This window comes from Cryptotermes secundus, unplaced genomic scaffold (genome assembly GCF_002891405.2).
Source record: "Cryptotermes secundus unplaced genomic scaffold, Csec_1.0 scaffold1857, whole genome shotgun sequence".
NCBI classification, from domain to species: Eukaryota; Metazoa; Arthropoda; class Insecta; order Blattodea; family Kalotermitidae; genus Cryptotermes; species Cryptotermes secundus.
The window spans coordinates 1-8,477 of NW_019725439.1; the positions used below are offsets into that span (position 1 = coordinate 1).

At 42.9% G+C, this 8,477-nt stretch overlaps 2 long non-coding RNA genes across 3 annotated transcripts in view; both read right to left on the bottom strand.

The window, feature by feature from the left end:
• Positions 1–6: 6 nt before the first annotated feature.
• Positions 7–4,148, bottom strand: LOC111863439. 2 transcript variants are annotated; one of them, XR_002842599.2, is made up of 3 exons: positions 3,382–4,148; positions 2,532–2,711; positions 7–306 (listed from the first exon to the last, which is right to left on the bottom strand). It is a non-coding gene; the product is annotated as an uncharacterized LOC111863439 (long non-coding RNA). The 2 variants fall into 2 exon arrangements; XR_002842600.2 differs by having other exon boundaries at positions 2,287–2,711.
• A 1,584-nt stretch (positions 4,149–5,732) lies between these two features.
• The window catches only part of LOC111863440, a 16,503-nt gene continuing 13,758 nt past the window's right edge, over positions 5,733–8,477 (bottom strand). The window contains exon 3 of the long non-coding RNA XR_002842601.2: positions 5,733–5,773. This is a non-coding gene — a long non-coding RNA (uncharacterized LOC111863440). The remainder of the gene's footprint in view (positions 5,774–8,477) is intronic.

Below are 8,477 nucleotides of genomic sequence, written 5' to 3' on the forward strand. Positions count from 1 at the left end.
TTTTGGTGGTTCTCTTTCATTTACTCACCTTTGCCGGAACCCCCTACCCCCCATTTATATATATATTGCTTTCTGGAATGTGATGCCACGTAGTCTTGTAGAAGTTTATCAAAGGTACAGAGATGGTGCCATCATTTTCAGGGCTGAAGAGGAAGGCATGGAAGCAAGCAGACTAAGCTCTACTCTCCTTCCTGCTTGCTCACCTTACTCTTCGACCTTGGAGGAGGAGAGCGGGATGTTCCTCTTAATCCTCACCACTGTCTGGTCAGCAAACCATACTCCTTACCCAGTTGCAAAGACAACATTCTGTTGAAGTAAATAAAAATAGAATGATACAAGACAAAAACAGACTCCGTGATTTTAGTCCACAAGCGCACTATACCGACAAGAATGAAAATGTGGTGTCAAGAAAGTAAGGATGGAAAGATTTTGGAGACATATGATGAGAAATTTGCAAAACCAGTAAATGAGCATGGCATTTGGGAAATCAGAACTGAACAAGAACTGAGGGTGAAGCATAATACCCCTGATCTGGTAGCAAATACTAATACAGAGAGACTGAAGTTGTTGGTGAATGTGATTAGATCAGAACAAACAGAAGTTTCTCTACTTTCAGGCTAAAAATTACCTTCTATTTATAAACCTACTCCTGCATAGTATTGAGGTTAAGGACGTGTGAAGCTTTATCTCCATGGCTCCATATACTTCCATGGCACCACATATAACTGCATGGGTAAGTTCAATTTACAACAGTAAAACACATGATGTTGATTAAAGTGTTATTACAAGGTGGTTCAAATATGACCGGGACTGATTTTTTTTAAACCAAAATTGCCAAATACTTACATGCACATGTCAGTCTTCAATGTACTCCCCTCTGGAGTGAACACATTTTTTCCAACATTCTGGAAGCATCCTGATGCCCTTTTCAAAGAAGTCTTGTGGTTGGCAGCGTATCCACTCCCAAACATTCTGGATGACGGCGTCGTTTTCCACAAACCGCATGCCTTGCAAGTCTGATTTAAGCCTTCCGAACAGGTAGAAATCACTTGGTGCCAAATTGGGACTTTACAGCGGATGTGTCAGAAGGTTCCATTTCAATTTCTGGAGGGTTTCCATTCTTGTTTTGGCCATATGGTGGCATGCATTGTCTTGAAGGAAGGCTACCCGCTTTAAACCTCTCTTCCACTTGGATCTGATCTTTTCCTTCATGTCTGCTGCCAGGAGGTCTGAGTAATAAGCTGCATTGTCTGTTCTGGCATCTGTCAGAAAGTCTACATGGATAACCCCTGCCAGTCCCAAAAGAACGTTGCCATCACTTTTCCTGCTGAACGGCTCCTGTGCGCTCTCTTGGGTTTGGCAGAACTGGTATAAAGCCACTCGCGTGATGATTGCTGGGACTCGGGAATGAAGTAGTGCACCCACTTTCATTGCTGGCCACTATAGATTTAAAAAATGCATCACCTTCGTCTTCAAACTGCTGTAGGAGAGGACTGGCAATTTGCATGCGCACCATTTTGTTCACGTATGTCAAAGTGCATGGTACCCACCGTGCATTCACCTTGCGATAGTGCAGGTGATATTTCACGATGTCTTCTACACTACCAACACTGATGGACAGCATTGCTCCAAGTTCCTTGATAGTTATGCGCCTATTCTCACGAATAAGTGCATCTGCACGATAAATGTTTGGCTTATTGACGGATGTTCACAGCTGATGATCATGCGGTTCATTCTCCACGCGCTCTCTGCCCTCTCTGAAGCACTTATACCACTCAAACAAACGGGTCTGTGAGAGACACTCTTCCCCATACTGTTGTTGGAGTCTGTGGTGAATTTCAATGGACAGGACGTTTTCTCCAATGAGGAATTTGATCACAATGCGTTGTTCCATGCTCCGCGGTACCTCCTCTATGCTCATCCCTCTAGAAACTCCCAGACAGGACTGAACAGGTTCTAACCCTAACAGGAGGGAGACTGGAGGTTATGGTTACAATCTCTAAAGGTCACACAGCTGCTGTGCATTGCGGCTTGTTTACAAAAAAATCAGTCCCTATCATATTTGAACCACCTAGTATTTACATTACTATATTAATGAATATAACTTCACAAAATATTAACACATATCAGGTACTTATATGATTAAAATATGACACCAGTTTCAGATGACAGAACGACACACTGGCTATCCAATTTGGTTCTACATTAATCTTTTAATGGATTACAGAAAGTACTTTTGTACCCTTCAATAAGGTTTGGGACAAATAATTTTACTTCATAAAATACCACTAATGAAAAAATGGATGAATATCTCCTCTTCTCTAGTGCCGAGCTCACAGATTGACCTTCTCCTTTCTTCTTGCACGGGGCTCACTGCAGACTGCTTTGTGTCGAGTTCCAACTCTTTCTTGCCAAATCTTCATTTTCAGTCCATTCATTGTCAGTGCAATCCTCCAGATGAATTTCTTCTCAGCAATTTGAGAAGTATTGCGCTTCCATTCAACAAAACTTTTGCAGATGGCTGAGGTTACCTTGTGAGAGCCTGTGTGACTTGCACTGTGTCAGGGAACATAGGGCACAGATGTCTGTGTTCATGGCGAGGTGCCCCAAGCTTGCCAATCATTCCTGAACTGCCAGAAGGTACAGTTCCATGCTTGCTGGGACTTGCTAGAATACGCACATTGACGGGGGTGGCCCTGGGATGTCCATCCCTGCAAAGTCACAGCAGAGTCATGGTGAGAAAACAGAAGCATCAGCAGCAAAGCAAAATAAATGTGAAGTTAAGAAATTTCCAAGTTTCATCATACAACTTACACATATTTTTTCCAAAATTTCGAAGAAAAAATTTGATGCATGATTTATGACAATGTCTACTGCAAAATATATCACCATATGTGCCATCTAATTTTAAAATGAAACATTTCAATTTAAATGCCTCAAGTATGATGGTTACAAATCTTTTGGGACATGGAGTTGTGCTAGTACAGGCAAAAGATCCGGATGCATAATTTCCATTTCCAATTCCTTCAGGATAAACAGCTTGCTGACTACCTGGCAAAGGCACTGCACTTTCATGGAATGACAGGGTAAGGCTTCAAAAGTAGGTGAAACAAGAACGAGTCCCTAAAGATTTGGAGTAGGTACTTATCTTCCAGAACATTCTTCCAACATGTGGCCCAGATTTCCTGTGTTCAGAATTCAAGAAGAGGAGAACATATTTCAGTGCAGATCATAATGAAAGAGGATTCAAGATTAATGGACAGAATTGGAGGTAAAAAATTGGACATCAATCTGCCAACTGTTCTTTTCAACTTACATAATCATCTTCGCATGAGGCTTGTTTCATGTCAAGGGTATCATTGATATGAGGAGGGCACTTACCCAGCTTCTGACGTTGTCAAGGATCACAAAACATAGGCTCATTAACCCGTGTTCAAAAAAAGACTTAGGCAGCCACTTAGCTCTTTGCTGGTCACACTCCCTTACTGAAAATGAAAACACCAAACTAGATAGAAATGAAGCTCCTTTCTATCCTGTAAAAGTTCATCCTGCCATTATAAATGAAACTTGACACTGTTGAGAACAACATAGTGTGATTTACTGACTGAGAATCTTCATGAAAGGCTGGGCTGGGCTGATCACTCCAGCACAGCTACTCAACTGCTAAGGGAGAAAATCAGAAGGTCACTTTATTCAGAACACATTTTGACCTACCAATTTTTGCCGCTATTATTACCAGAATAATGTCAAAACCATCAGTATGTCAAAATATGTTCTGAATAGAGAGATACAATAAGATACAATATAAGCAATCCAAAAGAGGCACAAGCCAGGAAAGAATATGAGTAAATCATTAAGGATTTCTGTCAGGAGGTAAGGGAAGGAGTGACAATTGAAAAATAGTGGAACAACTTGGAAACAGTTCTTAAAATTGCAGCAGAGGAAAGTATTGGGAAAGCTAAAAGGGACTTTAGGAATGGCTGGTTTGACCAGGAGTGTAAACAGGTGAGAGTGGGAAAGAATAGGAAATGCCAGAGTGCGCTTCAAAGGAAATCTACTAGAGCAGCAACAGAAGAATATCATATCCATTTTCTTTAGCCAAGGTTGTTTATCAAGAGAATCCGTCCAGGTCCAAGGCTTTGGGTTCATTTTCATATTATGATTATTTTTTACGGTGAGGAGTTGTTTCCCCACACCCAACCCCCAAACTGGAGGATCACCCCTTATCGGCTGTCCGTGACTGCTCATTCAATATATTCGCGGCTTCCCTCCAAAACTTTAGGGCGCCACCTCCATCCACAACCTGAGGATGCGCCATACCGTGGTGACAAGGGAGAATATTTGGACCAAAGAGAGATGTAGTGGAAGGAGGCTCGAGAAAAATTTACAATGAGGAGCTTTATAACTTGTACTCTTCTCCAAGTATAATTAGATTGATCAAGTCAAGGAGGATGAGGTGGGCAGGGCATATAGCACAAATGGGGGAGACAAGGAATGCGTATAGTATATTGGTGGGAAAGCCAGAAGGAAAGAGATCACTGGGAAGAACAAGGCGTAGGTAGGTGGACAATATTAAAATGGATCTTAGAGAGATAGTGTGGGATGGTACGGATTGAAGTGATCTGGCTCAGGATATGGACCAGTGGAGGGCTCTTGTGAACATGGTAATGAACCTTCAGGTTCCATAAAATGCTGGGAAATTCTTGAGTAGCTGCAGAATTTGCAGTTCCTCCTGAAGGGCTCAGCTCCGTGAGTGAGTGAGTGAGTGAGTGAGAGTGAGTGAGAGTGAGTGAGTGAGTGAGTGAGTGAGTGAGTGAGTGAGTGAGAGAAGAACATGGTAATGAACCTTCAGGTTCCATAAAATGCTGGGAAATTCTTGAGTAGCTGCAGAATTTGCAGTTCCTCCTGAAGGGCTCAGCTCCGTGAGTGAGTGAGTGAGTGAGTGAGAGAGAGTGAGAGTGAGTGAGTGAGTGAGTGAGTGAGTGAGTGAGTGAGTGAGTGAGTGAGTGAGAGAAGAATACTGTGATGTGAGAAGGAAAGGAAAAACGATTATTATGAAAAACAACTTAAATTGCTACTACAAGCAAATGAATACAATGAGGGATGGCTTCCACGCTAAACCATTGAGTTGCAGGATTACAGATGGTAACACTCTCTCAGATAAAGCTGATATCCTGAATAGATGGAAGGTGTATTTTCCAAATCTGTATGATATGACAGAGGATAAGTTGGAAATGCCGCCACAGTGGACAGTACCATCTACAGATGAAGTTGAAGAAATACCATTACCTACCATGCAAGAGGTGAATTTTACAGTTTTAATACATTAAGGACTGGCGATTTAAATATTTAAATCACCCTGGGGCCGCCATTATTAAACCTACTATCCTAACTTGTGCACTGTTCACTTTAAAAATTAATATAAAATCTCCTAATTAATTTTATGAAAAAAAAATTTTGGAGAACACTTCCTCATGCTCCTAGAAGTGCTTGAGGGTGAGATATTTCTGGCATCATTCCCCTTTGTGAAGTGCCATTACACAGAACTTGCAAATGTAGACATACTCCTTTTTATGTGAACTGTGCAAACACGGCATTGCCTAGAAGGATGCCTCCCCTTGGAATGTTCACTCTTCACAAATTTCACGAGGGTACGTTTCCACATATCACCCAAGAGTCGCCCTGGGGGGTCCACATGAGGCCAGCGTGGGGTGGGAGTTGATGGACCTGGTGGCATTAAGTCTGTGTCTGACTCTGGTTCTGCCGCCACCATCTACAAAAAAGGAAAAAAAAAGATCAAATAATGTGTGAAAACTATTGTGGTATTTCTTTGCTAAACACAGCATATAAAGTATTCTCAGTTGTACTATTTCAAAGACTACAACTCACTGTAGAGATAAGTACTGGAAATTATCAGTGTGGGTTTAGCCCTTGAAAGTCCATTTCAGACCATTTTCATTCAGTTAGACAATTACTGGAAAAAGTGAAAGAATATGGAGTTAACATGTACTAGATGTCTGTAGATCTTAAAGCTGCCTATGACAGCACTGATAGAGCTGGGCTCTTCAAGGCTATGGAGGAATTTCATGTCCCCAGAAAACTTACATGTGTACTGGATCCTATTCTCAAAACTGTAAGATGCAGAGTTAAAAATTTAATGGAATAACTGAATTTTCTGAGACTCACACAAGGATGTGCCTTGTCATGCCTTTTGTTTAATCTAGCCCCAGAGAATGTTGTAAGAGAGACCAGTCTGGATATAAGATACTCCATGAAACTACAGATATTAGCATATGCTGCTGATGTTATTTTTGGTAGATATGAAAGAATAGTCAAAGAAGCACACACAAAGGTCAAGAAAGCAGCATTACAAATGGGGTTTAACCATTAATGAAGATAAAACTAAATTTATGGAAGTTAGCAGCAATAAAACCAAAGAGAAGCATAACATAATAGACAACAAAAAGTAAGAGAATATCAATATCTTGAGTCCACAGTCCGCTTCCTACTGTGACGTGGCGGGCAACAGGTAACAGCAAACGAAATAAAAGATGGCTGAGCAGCAAGCGAGAGAGAGAGTGTGTGATCAACAGTTCTCAAGGCAGCAGCCTACGAGTGGAGTTGAAATAACAGCCGTCGCGGAAAGAAGTACCGGACGTGTGTGTAACTGAGAATTGGTTGGAAGTGTATGATACAGTAGCACTTATATAGCTCCCATACTGTGAAACGTGTAGTCTACTGAAGACAGAGTGAACTGATTTGCAAATAGGGTTATAAATTGTGAAACCCCGCAACAGTGTTAACAGATTATTGCGATTAGGGTTATAAAGTGTGAAACCCCGCAACATTGTTATAATTAATTGTAGCCGAGATTTGTAGGTTGTTAAATAAACCAATTAACGATCTCTACGGCGTATTCAGTAATGAAACACGTTACATTTGGTGTCAGAAGTGGGATACGAACTTACACACGTGACCAACGGGATTTGGACTTACACACGTGACCAACGAGATTCGAACTCAAGACACGTGACAATTTAGTGTCAGAATTGTTTTACGAACTTGAACACGCCTCAACGAAGAGTTGAATTTACAAGTGCATCTACTATTATACTCCCATAATAAATATTGAAGAAGAGTTTGTGGAACGCCTGCTGGCCGCCCATGAAGATTTCTTGGCAAAAGTAGAAGCCGCCATGAGACGGAACTGGGGGAATGATAGCAACAAGAAGTTGGTGGCCAAAAATGACATAAAGACAACAGCCTACCAAGAGATGGAGGCACATCTGGAAGAAGGAAAGCCGGCCCCAGCGGACATGAAACCTGAGGCAGAACAACAAGAAGAGGTCCCTGTAGACGACGTCACAGTGACACCATTCAGTGAACCTGAAGATGAATTGACGCCGATTACCCAAAAGCAGACGGTGGCCTGCCAAGTGGACATGACACCTGCGGCGGCACAACAAGAAGAGTTCCCCATTGCAATACCGGTCAGAGTGAAGATGGCCTGCCGAGAAATGAAGGCCCATCCAGAAGAAGAAGAGCCGGCCTCAGTGAACAAGAAACCTGAGGCGGTGAAACAACGAGAGGTACCCGTACAAGACGCTGAAGTAATGCCAGTTGGAGAACCGAAGAAGAAAAGGCGCAGAGACCGAAATCGACGAAATATAAAGAATTTGACACGGGAAAACTGTGGACCCCGGATGAAGTTGGCTGCCACCTGTAGGAAGATATCCCATCGCGCGACAATGGCATGATGCTGGAGAAATGACTTCAAGAAGGAAACTCCCCAGGGAACCTTCGGATGCCAGCGGAAAGAAGGACCGCCAGCCGAGCAGGGACGGCAGAAGAATTGGACCAGAAACCATTTTATGAGAGGAACCCAGAAAGGATGGTCTCCCAGATGGAAAAAACTGGCGCGTCCAGAAGGCACCAAGGAAACAAAGATTCGAGACTTCGAGGACCAGCTACGGCTTGGAAGCAAGTGGGAATGTAATAAGACCCACAGGAGGACAAAGGGATTGGAAATCGCAAAGCGAATTTTCACACCTGTCCCATTACAGAGAAGTAAAATCTGGACACTGTGGAGGGGTCGACGCCTCCAAAACAAAAAAAGACGCAGGGCACAGAAGAGGAGCTGGTAAAATAGAAGAACTGGCCTCCCCAGAGAGTGAATGTGTCATAGAATGAAAGTGATGGATAAATGGGACACAACTAGATCTTCTGGCGAGCTGAAAGGAAACCGCTTCAGACGAGTTGGTCTTAAGAGGGGAGCTGTTGTAATGGCCGGATGATAGTCGCTGCGAGAAGTAGCCGAAACAGGAGATGCTGCAGGAACGGCCTCCAAAGATAAGCAACGGGGATACACCGTTAGGCTATTCGGGACGAACAGCCTTAAGGAGGGAGCAGTGTGACATGTTGCACAACGGAGGACCCCTACCTCGCCAGCGGCACGTGGCGGTAACGTAGCCCCCCCC